Source organism: Musca domestica, unplaced genomic scaffold, assembly GCF_030504385.1.
Source record: "Musca domestica strain aabys unplaced genomic scaffold, Musca_domestica.polishedcontigs.V.1.1 3, whole genome shotgun sequence".
Classification (NCBI taxonomy): domain Eukaryota; kingdom Metazoa; phylum Arthropoda; class Insecta; order Diptera; family Muscidae; genus Musca; species Musca domestica.
Genome location: NW_026712299.1, coordinates 21,253,570 through 21,270,182, shown reverse-complemented (window position 1 = coordinate 21,270,182; position 16,613 = coordinate 21,253,570).

Below are 16,613 nucleotides of genomic sequence, written 5' to 3'. Positions count from 1 at the left end.
GTAACCCCCATTCAAATGTGCGTGAGGATCGGGCGATAATTATGACCTGCTGACAATTTTACAGTTATTTGGTCCATTTCAACCCCTAAATATATTGCGATCATCTCCAAAAAGAGTAGGCTTCTATTCTGACCCTCATCTTATACCCATGCAAAATTTCGTAAGGATCGGGCTATAAATGCGATCTGTATATGATATCCTGATATCCTAACTACTTAGTTTTGTTAGCTGTAGAAATATTACCAAATGTTTAATTCAAAATGAAAATATGCCAAAAATATTACAAAATTGAAAAAATATGAGAAAATGTTACAAAATCAATATTTTCATTTTTAGAGAGATATTTTTATGCGATTTTTTAGACGCTTTTAGTTTCCTGCCAAGAGGCCATTCTGAATTAATGAGAACTGTCGAAATCAGTTCAGCCGTTCTCGACATATAAGAGATCTTTCAAGCATATCTTTTTTGATAGACATATATATCGCACATATTTTGCTATATATCCGATTTGTTGGATGTTAACATCAATGTAAAGGTCAGAAGTAACCTTGTCATGGCTTCGTGATTTCGCCGGGATTTAAAATATTCGCGGTTTAATGAAAAATGTTGAATTTTTTCAACACAAAAGATATGGTCTATTTTACCCGCTAAATATTATCCGATGACCACCCAAATTGGTAGGCTTCTTCCCCGCGTCGATTAGTCTATAATTGCGACCTCTATAGCTACTGCAAAATCCGATGTTTTTTCAGTATTTGGTCCATTTCAACCCCTAAACATTTGGCGATCATCTCCAAAAGCAATATGGTTCTATGCTGGGCCAAGGCCACCTACATTCTAAATTTCGTGAAGATCGGGCCATAATTGCGACCTGTAGAGTGATTACAAATTAACATGGACAGACGGACGGACGGACATACATAGCTAGATCGACTCAGCTCGGCGAGCTAGCAAGATCCATATATACTTTTCTATATGGGAAACCAATATTTCGAGGTGTTACATAAATTCTGGCCCAATCAAACTTATAATACCCCCAACACATAGTGTTGTAGGGTATAATTATAATCATAGAGTGTACGATTGAATTCTCCCATAAAAAACTTTTAATTGTTATGCGCAGCTCTACTAAATTAGTAAAGTGGTGTAGGGTATCATAAAGTTGGCCCCGCCCGACTTTAAGATTTTCTTTACTGGTTCTTGGTGTATTTGGCTTCAAAAGCTTTTCCCCATTATTCATTTAGAAAATTATCGTCTCTGTCACTTTTAAAGACCAAATCACAAATAGCTTGTAATATGTTGTTGTTGCTGTTGGCATAAACATTTGTGGAGGTAGTGATAGTTGAGATTGGTATTGCTTTTATTGAACCTCATCCAATGGGATGGCCTTTGGCGAGCATTTGCTCTCAAATTGTGGCAACCACTTAAGGTAAGAATTTTTACTAAGTCAAATTGAATTTGTTTTAATTAAATTAAAATTAGGTAAACAAAGATGTAATTTCTATATTTAAATATTTTAAAAATATTATACTAAATAAACAGAAATAGTAATGTGAATCAAATGGGGGGAGAGGAAACGTTCACTCAATATTAAAAATTGTGATACTTCATGATAATATAGGTACTGTTTTCAACTTGGTTTAGTTCACGGGTATAGGAGTACAAGAGAGTAATACAATTACATTTTGATATACCAGTTTTGAAAAACTAAAATATGTAAAATAATGCAAATATGACTTTGGCAGAATCGAAGGAATATCCGAGTGACAGAACAGACTAAGTTTCACTCCTCTAAGAGGTTAGCACCGGAGCTGTCGAACATAGAATTGCCGTAGTCACCGATCATGGGTTTTAAAGTTTTTTTTTTCTGGAAAATCTTAACAAACTACTAATAATACATACTTTATTATCAATTTAAGCATCCTTCCACCCCATTGACCCAACTACCACTTTTCGAATCTTTTTTAAGTTTTTATGTTATGAGAATTACACCCTTATACACCTTTATGGTTCTAAAGGTCAGAATTTCAGTATTGACAGTAATAGCCTGCTTTCCAAGATCCTCCATTCTATTTTAATGAAACCTCCGTTTATGGTAGGAAGGTTTGAGAAGGGAGAACAGGATCTTATCTCTATGAATCTCGTATTCAAATTTATTTAGTTGATCAAAAACAACATTAAAATTGATTAGTTGCATTTGGTTAGGTTATCAAATACTCAATGCTTTTGTGCTCCTGCTTGGTACCATTATTTATAGAAGGTCCCATTGCGATGTATTCGTACTTTATTCAAATTATACCAAATATTGAAACAAATTATGGAATATATATTTTGCCACAACAGTCTGGATTTTTTAGCAACAACAATTTGTTTATGGTTACAAATAGTTTCACAAAGCCACAAATTACATACAGCTGCCATGACAGTGATGTGACACATTTTGTCCCAAACAAAACTACTCAACGGAAATTTTTACAAACTACAGACGCTGCTAAGCCGAACAATGAGATTTATGATCTGGGTAGCTATATCGCATGACGAGAGTAATAAAAATAAATGATCACCACTTAATATATTGGTGGAAAATGTGGATTTGCATATGTCCAAACAGTGGTTAATCGGTGTGAGTATGTGTAGACGATATTTTGTTCCTTCACGCAGATGTGGGGGTAAACGAATGGATTTAAGGTATATGTAATGAAAATCGATAAAGTTAGGGGTGATTTTGTTGAACCCTGCCAATGGCCGATGATGGCGGTGATAATTATAGGTTGGGTAATCACGAGCGTGTCAGTAATTGTTAAGAATTTTTTTTTTGGTTTCCCAGGGTCATAGAAAGAGGAAGTGTAAAGTATATGTCAAAAGTATTGGTGTGTGAACAAAAAAATCTACACATTTTATACACTACACCACATAGTGGTAAGGGTATTAAGTCTTTGTGCATTTGTTTGTAACATGGAGAAGGAAACGAGATAGACCCATAGTTACTTTTGATGATCTCCATAGAATCACTTTCTGAGTTGATTTATGCATTTCAGTCCGTCTGTCCATGTATTCTTGTGAACAAAATGCAGGTCGCATTTATTATCCGATTGAGATGCAATTCTCCAAACAACTTGTTTGGCTCATGGACGAACCCTATTGAAATGGTTAATAATCGGTCAAAATTTAGATATAGCTTCCATATATATCGTCGTCCGATTTGCCTTTTATTTTGCACCAAACTTGTGATATCAGCCCAAATAGTATAGAATTTTGCAAATACAACCAAATTAGGCCTGAAAATAAGTATACCAAACTTTATCGAAATTGGTTCAGATATAGCTATAGCTCCCATATATATTGTTCATCCGATTTGTTATTTTTGTCCTCCGCAGCCGTAATATGCACTCTGTAACAACAATATTTGGGAAATATATCAAATACAGCTCAGAAATACATTTGGTAAATTTTATCGAGATCGGTTCCGATTTTGATATAGCTCCCATATATATGTTTTATAGCCAAATTAAACCTAGAAACAAATGTGTAGAATTTGGTGGAAATCGGTTCAGATTTAGACACATATGTTCATCATCTGATTTGTTAAATTTATCCTCCAGAGCCGTAATAAGCACTCTGTAACAACGATATTCGGAGAAATATATCAAATACAGCTCAGAACACATTTTATAAATTTTATTTAATTTTATTATACCCTACAACACTATGTGTTGGGGGTATTATAAGTTTGATTGGGCCAAAAATTATGTAACACCTCGAAATATTGGTTTCCCACATAGGAAAGTATATATGGATCTTCCTAGCTCGCCGAGCTGAGTCGATCTAGCTATGTATGTCCGTCCGTCCGTCTGTCCATGTTAATTTGTAATCACTCTACAGGTCGCAATTATGGCCCGATCTTCACGAAATTTAGAATGGAGGTGGATCTGGGGTCAGAATAGAACCCTATTTCTTTTGGAGATGATCGCCAAATATTTAGGGGTTGAAATAGACCAAATACTGAAAAAATGTCGTATTTTGCAGTAGCTATACAGGTCGCAATTATAGACCAATCGACGCGGAATTTCGCATGTAGCTAGGGTTTAGGGCGGGGAAGAAGCCTACCAATTTGGGTGGTCATCGGATAATATTTAGCGGGTAAAATAGACCATATATTTTGTGTTGAAAAAATTCAACATTTTTCATTAAACCGCGAATATTTTAAATCCCGGTGAAATCCCAAAGCCATGACAAGGTTACTTTTGATCTTTACATTGATGTTAACATCCAACAAAACGGATATATAGCAAAATATGTGCGATATATACGTTTATCAAAGAAGATATGCTTGAAAAATCTCTTATATGTCGAGAACGGCTGAACTGATATCCACAGTTCTCATTAATTCAGAATGGCCTCTTGGCAGGAAAGTAAAAACGTCTAAAAAAATCGCATAAAAATATCTCTCTAAAGATGAAAATATTGATTTTGTAAAATTTTCTCATATTTTTTTCAATTTTGTCATATTTTTGGCATATTTTCATTTTGAATTAAACATTTGGTAATATTTCTACAGCTAACAAAACTAAGTAGTTAGGATATCAGGATATCATATACAGATCGCATTTATAGTCCGATCCTAACGAAATTTTGCATGGGGATCAGATGAGGGTCAGAATAGAAGCCTACTTTTTTGGAGATGATCGCCATATATTTAGGGGTTGAAATGGACCAAAAAACTGCAAAATTGTCAGCAGGTCGTAATTATCGCCCGATCCTCACGCGCATTTGAATGGAGGTTACCGGACATTGCAAAAGCCAAGCAGTTTTGGATGGCCATCCAAAAATATTCAATGTGCGAAATAGTTTGCCTACTTTTGTAGACTAAATACGAAAATGTCCATTACAGTGACTTTTTGGAGAATTCACAAATACAGGAAAGACGCATTTCTGACTATTTCGTTAACGCTGATTTCGTTGAAGAATATAGTCAAATGGCTGTATCTCATATAGATGCATTTCAGTCAAAAACCAATAATAAATGTTAATATTTTGCCACTTCTGAGAGATTATATGTCTTTGGGAAATATTGATTCCAGATCAAGGAAAACAATTTAATTACCAATAAATTGGAAATGAGCAAATTAGTTTAAGTTGCTATTATTCGAAAATTAGAGAACGGAACCTGATGGTTTTCTTTTATTATTTGTCACAATATCTTGTGGAATTCTTCCGAGTATCTCGCCTATATAAACTCTATCGTTTATTATAGTGTTGTAGGGTATTCAACGGTCGGCCCCGCTCGACTGTAGCCTTTGCTTACTTGTTTAAATAGTATATTTAATTTTATTGTGCTCTAAATGGTTAATAAAAGCCCGAATTGAATGTATTTTGGCACATACGAACGGATTTAGCCTGAAAGAAAGTGTATCAAATTTGGTGAAAATCGGTTAAGATATAGCTATATGTCCCATATATATGTTTCATCAGATTTTGTACTTTACTCTCCCACACTCGTAAAATACCCTTACAAAATAAATACCTTCGCTCAATTTTTAAGAGATCGATCGAGTTTTTTGTTATATGTAGCTCTACTATATATGCAAAGTGGTGTGGTGGTGGCCTTTCTTTACTGGTTATATTTGGTGGTGTACTTTAAAGAAGATGATTTTTTCTGCATACCGAAGGTAGCTGTTTGGATAGCATAGAGGAGGAATTGTCATTGGCAAAGCATTATGCAATTTCAAATACTATGAATTCGACATGGAAGTTATATTTATTTTAGTAATAAATAGCTATTAAAATTTAATAAAAAAAAAAAAACAAACAAACAAAAAGTATCGGCATAGATCATTTATAAAGTCATTAAAAATGATGCTACCTAGATCGGCAAACACGTAGATCACCAATTTTTGTGCTAATATTCTTTTCGATTCAACTGCAAATCACACCGGCTAATTCTTCAAAGGGATAGTTTGCCTAAATATATCAAAATTAATGATATATAAATGTGGAGGATATATTCATATATGGAGCAGTCTTTTCGATTCGACTGCAAATCACACCGGCTAATTCTTCAAATAGATAGGTGTCCTGGATATAAGACAATTAATGATACATAAATATGGCGGATATATTCATATCTGAACAGATTTTTGCCACAAGAGGCGCATCCAATAGTTATCTGTTATTATCTACCTGGGAATCGTTAATTATGGATAAATTGATGACACCTCTCAATGAAAGCTACAGCAAAATCTAAACCGACATTAAGCAGATACAAAAATAAACTTTGTATTTTTCTGTCGTGGGTGCCACCAAATAACATTTCCTTCTTCGAGTTTAAGAAGCTCGGACCACTTCAATCATGACCTTTCCGTGGACAGCGAAGAAATATAAGAAATTGGTAGCTTATACTTCCTGGTCAAGGTTACTAACTCTTTTAAATGGCACAGATAATTTATCATTTCTTGTGTACCTCCTTAAATGGGTTTCGATGTGAAATATTGGTTCTAAGATAATTTATTATTGAGTCTATATGTTCCCGAAATCGTATATTTATACCCTACACCACAAGGTGGTCAGGGTATTATGCCTTTGTGCATTTGTTTGTTACAGGCAAAAGGAAACGAGAGAGACCCACAGTTACTTTTGAGGATCTCCATAGAAGCACTTTCTGAGTTGATTTATGCATGTCAGTCCGTCTGTCCGTCCGTCCGTCTGTTCATGTATTCTTGTGATCAAAATGCAGGTCGCATTTATTATCCGATTGAGATGAAATTTTCCAAACAACATTTGTTTGGCCCAAGGACGAACCCTATTGAAATTGGAGATAATCGGTAAAAATTTAAATATAGCTCCCATATATATCTTCGTCCGATTTGCTTTTTATTGTGCACCAAACGTGTAATATCAGACCGAATAGTATGGAATTTTGCACATACAACCAAATTAGGCCTGAAAATAAGTATGCCAATTTGATAGAGATCGGTTCAGATTTGAATATAGCTCCAATATATAACTTCGTCCGGTTTACATTTTATTGTGCACCAAACGTCTAATATTTGCCCAAATGGGATGGAATTTGGTACATACGACCGAATTGAGGCTAGAAGGTAGTATGACAAATTTGGTGAAGATCGGTTCAGATATGGCTATAGCTCCCATGTATATTGTTCATCCGATTTGTTGTATTTGTTACCCACAGCCGTAATATGAACTCCGTAACAACGATATTCAGAGAAATATATCAAATACAGCTCAGAAATATCTTTGCCAAATTTTATCGAGATCAGTTCAGATTTGGATATAGCTACTATATATCTCTTTATCTGATTTCAAATTAATTTTGCACCAAATGGGCAATACAAGTCCGAATTTAAAAGATACAAATGCTACGGCATATTTAGTTATTTGAACTTTCAATTATAATTATAACCATAGCGTGTATGAGTGAATTCTCTCATAAAAACTTTTAATTGTTATGCGGAGCTCTACTAAATTAGCAAAGTGGGGTAGGGTATCATAAAGTCGGCCCCGCCCGACTTTAAGACTTTCTTTACTGGTTTTATGTTTAAACTAATTCTCCTTCTCAGATAAGCCACAAAATACGGATTTAAACTTCCCACTCCATAACAACAATGTTACTACCTTTTCATTTCCATTTTTCTACTATACATTTTTCACACAATAAAGATTTATTAATGATTACCAACAGACCCAATCCTATCAAAACATTCATATATTTTAAGGGCTTCATGCAGTTTTCTGCACTTAACTCATTTAACATAAAAAGTCATTGCCAAACAACACCAATGCCTTGGTAGAAAAAAATGATATGGATGGGATGGCAACACAAATAAAAACATGGTTTAAAAGTGTGTCAAGGATCAATGCTAAAGGATCAGCAGGAAATTTACAACAGGGATTACATACCCATGCCAGGTACAAACCCTGGCTCCACGGTAACCCTAAGAAAAAAGGCGACTTCTCTCATGGCATACATACATTCATGCTTTTAAATGTACTGAGTAAAAAATGTCACGAGTGATGTTTCTAGGGGATTGTGATTTTTTATGTTTGTGCAACCTCACAACATGTCTTCTGTGGATTTTCATAGTTGTGTGTCACCCTTACCCCATAACAATAAACATAGAGAAAAGGGTGGGTAAGATAGGAGACATTGTGGCACAATTCAATGATGATGATTACCCTCGTTTAAAAACAATGCACAACGGAAGTGGGATGTACCAAGAGGAATTAGAAATGCTGTGTTTTCACAATTCCTCTAGGGTCTAGGTTTTTTTCGCTGCTGTGCCCACTAACATCAACATTTGTTACAGTTCGCCCGTTTTTTTTAAATAACTATTCACATTATTTAGGAATTCTTTTGTTTGTTATTTTGTTTATAAGCTGAACTAATCAAGTATAGTTTTCCCTTGTACCTAGTTTTTTTTGTAATTTCTATTATTATGTTCCTATTATGTTTAAGAACATGGAAATTTCTGATTTTTTGTTTATCATCGTTACACCCAATGGGAATAATTATGCATGGTTTTTCGTAAACATATTTAGTTGAAGAAGTGTCAAAGACGAATAACCGATTTAAGGGGAAACAAAATGCGAAAGATGCATTTTGAATACCTATTTCAACATTTGTATTTGTTTGTGTAGTAAGTGTCAAGTGAACAATATAATATTAATTACACTATCATTTAATGTAACAAGTAAGCAAAGGCTATAGTCGAGCGGGCCGACCATGTGATACCCTATAACACTACAATTTATTCGAAGTCCACTTATGTCCAAATTCATTTTGGAAGATTTCTTTTTTTTTAATGTAAAAAATAATGTCCCTGTTCCAAACTCCCTTCTGATGCGAAATTCCGTGTCGATTAGCTTCTAATTGTTGTCTATAGAGGGACCACAAAATTAGAAAAATTTAAATTCTTAGTCCATTTGAACCCCTAAGTCTTAAGAACAATGGGCTTTAATTCTGACCCTAATCCTACCCCTATGCAAAATTTCGTGAGGATAGGACGATAATTGTGACATGCATATAGTACCCTCAAAACGTAGTGTTGCAGTGTGCAAAAATTTAGAAAATTTATAATTCAAAATTGTAAGTCAAATTTGCAAAAATCGCATGCGATAAAAAATATGACAAAAATTGAAAAAATGGAACAAAAGATATTCACTTACTGTAATTTCCGCGATTTTCTTACATTTTATCCTAGTCTGGCAAAAAACCCAACGGCCCAGCGGTTCTTGTCTTATAGGCAGAATAAATAAGATATATTTCTTTTACATATATACAGGAATGCCCATATTCGACGGACCCATGACACTTTGGGCCCATTCCAATCGACGAGGCTTGTCCGCAGGCAACATTCTTTGCGTCAATTGAATTTTGTACGGTAACAAATGCAAATCAATGCGAATAATCCGTAGTAAAGTGGACCGAGCCATGCCCAACTGCTGAGAACGGCGTTTTTGGGATGTTCTTGGGGACCTCTCAACACTGGCTCGTAAGGCAGCGATATTCTCGGCCGATCGCCTTGGTCGACTTTTATATGGCCTCTTCGGATTAGAAAGAGCCTTACCAGTCGAAAATTTTTCGTATAAACGCTTAATGGTGTTCTTAGAAGGCGCACTTCTCACATTTTATAATGTTTTAAAAGCACGTTGAGTTTTCACAATTGACTTCTTGTAAATTTCAACTATTTCAGAGCGCTCGCGTGGCATGTATTGGTTCATGCTAAAAATCTGCTTGGACTGGCGCTTCAAACGCGGTATGTCATTAAGCGATGTGACATCTCTGTCAAAAGTTATGGCGTTGCCAGATGGGTCCGTCGAATATGGGCAATCCTATATTGTTCCTATTTTGCTATATATCCGATTTCTTGGCTATCAGCATCACTTTAATGGTCAGATTTGAACTTTTAATGTATTTGTGATTAGGCTGGTTTTAAATATATTGGCGTTTTAGTGGAAATATTCTCATTTCCTCACATACAAGTTAGGGTATATTTTACCCGCTAAATATTGCCCGATGGCCGCCTAAATTGGTAGGCATCTGCCCAGTCCAAAAACAATAGGGTTCTATTCTGACCCTAACCCGACCTCCATTTTCAATTTCGTGAGGATCGGGCCATAATTGCGACCTATAGAGTGATTACAAATTAACATGGACAGACGGACGAACGGACGGACGGACATACATAGCTAGATCGACTCAGCTCGGCGAGATAGGAAGATCCATATATACTTTCCTATGTGGGAAACCAATATTTCGAGGTGTTACATAATTTTACACAAATTAACGTCGATACTTCAACTCATTTCATCTAGAGTTTTTTTTTCCAATAACAATAATGTACGAATAAATTATTTACTTAGACAAAGTCCTTATTGTTCAAAGTCGACAATTTTGAAGAGCAAACGATTCTTGGCCGAGTTTTTAGGAAGTCGTTTAACTATTCTAAAATCTGGAGAGATTTGTTAATTCTAGTTAAAAAATGTCCCAAATTTACAGAAAATATAGTGGTGTAGGGTATCACATGGTAGCTTCCCGCCATAAAATAGAAAATCAAGAGTTTGACGGCCAAATACATTCAAAGATTAAATGTGGTATACACATATTTTCCCACACTTCCTCACCCGCCTAGTATCGCAACATTTCATTGCGACAAAATAAATTGTATTTGCATTCAAGTATTATTCTAGAGTTTAACATATCTAATCTCTGCAAATCACCTTAAACACTTTGTTGAAAATATTCTATTGTGTGACATTTAATATCCCTTCCACACAACAACAAACTTAGTGCCTTGTAAATAATAATCCTTCTTTGCATTTAAATAATAGTGCAACAACGAGACTTGCATGCTGCTCCATCGCGTGTTCGTTTTGCACAAATCTAAGTACCTCTTCGACGCCTTCGCATTTACCCAATACCATAAAAATGTATAAACTTTAAATTGCAGTAAATATTTCTACAAAACATTTCTACTACATTTCTTCAGGGGAAGACCTATTTCAACTGTTGACTAGTAGGGTAAAGTAGTGCCAGATTGTTGTAATGTATTATACATATTTCGGCAAATATAACATAATTTGTGTACAGAATATCGGAAGGTACCGTTATATTAGGAGATATACCGAAACGTGGACCGATTTTGATAAATTTTGTCAATTCAGAATGCTCTCTTGACATAAAAGTATAAAATCTAAAAAAATCAAAGAAAAATATGCCAATAATGATGATAATATAGATTTTGTAGTATTTTGTGACATTTTCTATATTTTTATACCCTATAACACTATGTGTTGGGGGTATTATAAGTTTGATTGGGCCAAAAATTATGTAACACCTCGAAATATTGGATTCCCACATAGGAAAGTATATATATATCTTCCTATCTCGCCGAACTGAGTCGATCTAGCTATGTATGTCCGTCCGTCCGTCTGTCCGTCTGTCCATGTTAATTTGTAATCACTCTACACGTCGCAATTATGGCCCGATCTTCAAGAAATTTAGAACGGAGGTGGGGATAAGGTCAGAATAGAACCCTATTTCTTTTGGAGATGATCGCACAATATTTAGGGGTCGAAATAGACCAAAACCACAAAAAAATCCTGATTTTGCAGTTGTTCTACAGGTCGCAATTATGGACCAATCGACGCGGAAATTAGCATGTGGCTAAAGCTTCGGGCTGGGCAGAAGCCTTCCAATTTTAATGGTCATCGGGTAATATTTAGTGGTTGAAATAGACCACAACATTTGTGCCAAATAAAAGTCAAATTTTCCATTAAACCGCGAATATTTTTATTCCTGGCGAAATCACAAATAGACGAAAAGGTCAATTCTGACCGTTACATAGATGCCAATAATAAATATATCGGATATATATAGCGAAATATACAAATTCTGTGTATACAAAGGAAAGGGATGTTAGTTAGAATGCTTATATCTCAAGAATGGCTGGACCGATTTTGACAAATTTTGTCAATTCAGAATGCCCTCTTGACATAAAAGTATATAATCTAAAAAAATTTTGTAGTTTTTTGTGACATTTTTTTTATATTTTTTATCGCATGCGATTTTTATACCCTACACCACTAGGTGGTCAGGGTATTATGTCTTTGTGCATTTGTTTGTAACAGGCAAAAGGAAACGAGATAGACCCATAGTTCCTTTTGATGATCTGCATAGAATCACATTCTGAGTCGATTTATGCATGTCCGTCCGTCCGTCTGTCCGTCCGTCCGTCCGTCCGTCTGTCCGTCTGTCCATGTATTTTTGTAAACAAAGTACAGGTCGCATTTATTGCCCGATCCAGATGAAATTTTGCACAGATCATTTGTTTGGCCCAAGGATGAACCCTATTGAAATTGGAGATAATCGGTCAAAATTTAGATATAGCTCCCATATATAACTTCGTCCGATTTACCTTTTATTGTGCACCAAACGTCTAATATTTTTCCAAATGGGATGGAATTCGGTACTTACGACCGAATTGAGTCTAGAAGCTAGTATGTCAAATTTGGTGAAGATAGGTTCAGATATAGCTATAGCTTCCATATATATTTTTCATCCGATTTGTTATATTTGTTACCCACAACCGTAATATGCACTCCGTAACAACGATATTCAGGGAAATAAATCAAATACAGCTCAGAAATATCTTTGCCAAATTTTATCGATATCGGTTCAGATTTGGATATAGCTCCCATATATATATTTTTATCCGATTTTAAATTAATTGTGCACCAAATGGGCAATACAATTCCGAATTTAAAAGATACAAATGCTTCGGCATATTTAGTCCTTTGAACTTTAAATAATAATTATAATCATAGCGTGTATGATTGAATTCTCCCATAAAAACTTTTAATTGTTAGGTGGAGCTCTACTAAATTAGCAAAGTGGTGTAGGGTATCATAAAGTCGGCCCCGCCCGACTTTAAGACTTTCTTTACTGGTTTCAATTTGATTTATAATATTAAGGTGTACATTTTGTAATATTTTTCCACCTTCCAACACAGGTTTGGGATATTATATACAGATTGGAATTATCGCCCGATCCTCACGAAAAGGGTAGGGTTAGGCTCAGAAGGGCTACGCCGCAATATATTTAGGGGTTGAAATGGACAAACAATTAAAAATGTTCCTGATTTTACAGCAGTTATAAAGGTCATAAATAGAAACCAAAGGACACGAAATCTCGCATGAAGTTAGAGTTTAGGACAGCGGGTAGAATGGACCACTACTTTTGTCTGAAAAATACCAACATTAAAAATGAGAACTTCTCCCTTTTTTGCTGATTTCTTTGACGAATATAGCCAAATATCGTAGACAAGAAGATCGTATAGAAGAGTCTACATTTGGAGTTAGAGAGGAGCCTCTTGCTTTTGGAGATGATCGCAAAATACGACGGAGTGCGTAAATATTGGGCAAATGTCCCTGGTCAAAATCCTGAGGGTAATATCTGGGCAGTGCTCTGTGACATAATTTCAAAAGAGAAATCTTCCAAAATAAATTTGGACATAAGGGGGCTTCTAACATATTGTAGTGTTGTAGGGTATCACATGGTCGGCTCCGCACGACTATAGCCTTTGCTTACTTGTTTCTATTGGACTTCTAATATTTTGTAATATTTTTTTACCTTACAACACTGGTTGGGGATGTTATATAAATATTGCAATTATCGTCCGATTCTCACGAAAATTTTCACAAGGGTAGGGTTGGGCTCAGAAGGGCTATATTAGGGGTTAAAATGGACCAACGACTAAAAATTTTCCTGATTTTGAAGCCGTTATAAAGGTCACAAATAAAAACCATTGGACACGAAATCTCGCATGAAGTTAGAGTTTAGGATAGCGTGTAGAATGGACCACTACTTTTGTGTGAAAAAATAACAAAACTACTTACAGACGATATCCGAAATACAAAAAAGGCGAACTTTTGGTTTTTTTGTGCCGATTTTGTTGACTAATATAGCCAATTTTCGTAGACAAGCAAATCATATAGATGGGTCTAGATTTGGAGATATAGAGGGGCTTCTTGCTTTTGGAGATGATTGCAAAATATTTAGGGGTTCAAATAAACCAAAGTAGAAAAAAATTCCTTATCACACAATTGAAGCCAATAAACACACCTGAGAAGAGAATTAAAGACAGGGAAGAAGTCTACAACAACTAACAGCATGATAAAGTGAGTAAATATTGGGCAAATATTCCTATTCAAAATGCTTAGAGTAATATGTGGGCAGTGCTTCGTGACTTAATTTCAAAAGCGAAATCTTCCAAAATGGATTTGGACATAAGGGGTCTTCTAATATATTGTAGTGTTGTAGGGTATCACATGGTCGGCCCCGCACGACTATAGCCTTTGCTTACTTGTTTTAAATATGGCAACACATTTGAAAAACGTAATAAAATATTTACGTTTCCTCATTGTACGACAACAATACAACGTTTTCGTTTGATGTGCTACATGATTGCTTCAAAGGTTGTTTGAAGGGATTGCACGATGGAAGTTTGATAAAGTATACACATACATCTGCACAGCGATGAAGAGTCCTTAACATACATATATAATACATTTGGCTTAACATACATTTGCTTGTAATCTTTTTCACATTGAAAACGGAGAAAAAAAAAAGAAAAAAGTCAGTGGGATGGTCATAACTATGAGGTTGTCGGCAGTAGGTGTTGCCGTAAAAGTGAACCTTCACCCAACGTACATACATACATGCGTTTGTGTATATGTTATACTCGTCGAAACAATCATTTACTTATGGCACAAAAACACATTATAATGGTTCCCTTAAGTAGCTGCAGTTTCCAACAGCCAGACAATTCCCACATGGATTTAGTGTAAAGAAAAAACTATAATTGTAACGATTACTAGGATGACCTTAAATGACAAAATTGGAAACAAACTGAAACGTGGGAAAGTGATCTATAGCTATTGCAATTTGACTTGTACAAAAGAATTTGTGTGCGATTTTTATGCTTTTCGATCAACATACGTTATGTTTCGAGACTTATTGTACTGCAGGAGCAGGGGGTTTGATTATTGATAATTTTTATGGAGTTTACTATGACATATGATCCCAAAAATCGAAATAGATATGTATTAAATAAATATGTTTTTATGGCTATACTTGAAAGAAACAAGGAGTCCAATCAAACAATATCTTGACATGGGAGCACATGAATTCTTACTTTTAGCCTACATCATTCCCCAAAGGCTGTTTATGTAGAAATTAATTTTTTATTTTCATTGAAAACAATAATCCCCCTGCACATATCTGTGTAAATTAAATATTTTATTTATTTTAGATCAGCTCCTCCCATTTTTATTCAAAGAACTTTGGTATTTGAATAGATGATATTATTGTGAAAAGTACAGTATAGAGTAGAGTAGGGTTTGTTTGCCGAATCTATGACATAACCTTGGCAATTGTGTCATATTTGTTATGAACTTTACGGAAGTGGGAAATAGCAATTGCAAAATAAAGTGAAGGACACCATTCATAAGGGGATGAATTGCACACTCTAATACCTTTAACGTTATTGAGCCTTGAGAAGGATAACAGCTTTAGTTTGAAAATGGAGGTCACAAAACTAACAAACAACACAAACAATGATTGCGAAGTGAACTTATGTCAATATTTATTTAACGCCATGAGTAGTGGTTGCCAATAACCTCGAATGATGAGTCAATGAAATTTCAGTTTTTGGTAGTGGAACTTGAATAAATAATGTCAATCTTTCCTGAAAAAATAAAAATGCATATATAATGGTATAAGCAATATATAAAACCAGTAAAGAAAGTCTTAAAGTCGGGCAGGGCCGACTTTATGATACCCTACACCACTTTGCTAATTTATTTGAGCTCCGCATAAAAATTAAAAGTTTTTGTGGGAGAATTCAATCATATACCCTATGATTATAATTATAATTTAAAGGTCAAAGGACTAAACATGCCGAAGAATTTGTATCTTTTACATTCGGACTTGTATTGCTCATTTGGTGCACAATTAATTTGAAATCGGATAAAAATATATATGGGAGCTATTCAAATCGGAACAGATCTCGATAAAATTTGGCTAAAATATTTTTGAGCTGTATTTGATATATTTCCCTGAATATCGTTGTTACGTTGTATTTCGGCTGTGGGTAACATATATAACAAATCGGATGAACAGAATATATGGGAGCTATAGCTATATGTGAACTGATCTTCACCAAATTTGACATACTAGCTTCTAGATTTCGGTCGTAAGTGCCAAATTTCATCCCATTTGGCAAATATTAGACGCTTGGTGTACAATCAAAGGTAAATCAGACTAAGTTATATATGGGAGCTATATTAAAATCTGAACCGATCTCGATAAAATTTAGCAAATGTATTTCTGAGCTGTATTTGATATATTTCCCCAAATATTGTTGTTACAGTGTTCATATTCCGCCTGCGGAGGACAAAAAAAAAACAAATCGGATGAAAAATATATATATGGGAGCTGTAGCTATATCTGAACCGATTTTGATTCGAATTTGGCATACTTATTATTATAGGCCTAGTGTGGTTGTATGTGAAAAATTCCATACTATTCGGGCTGA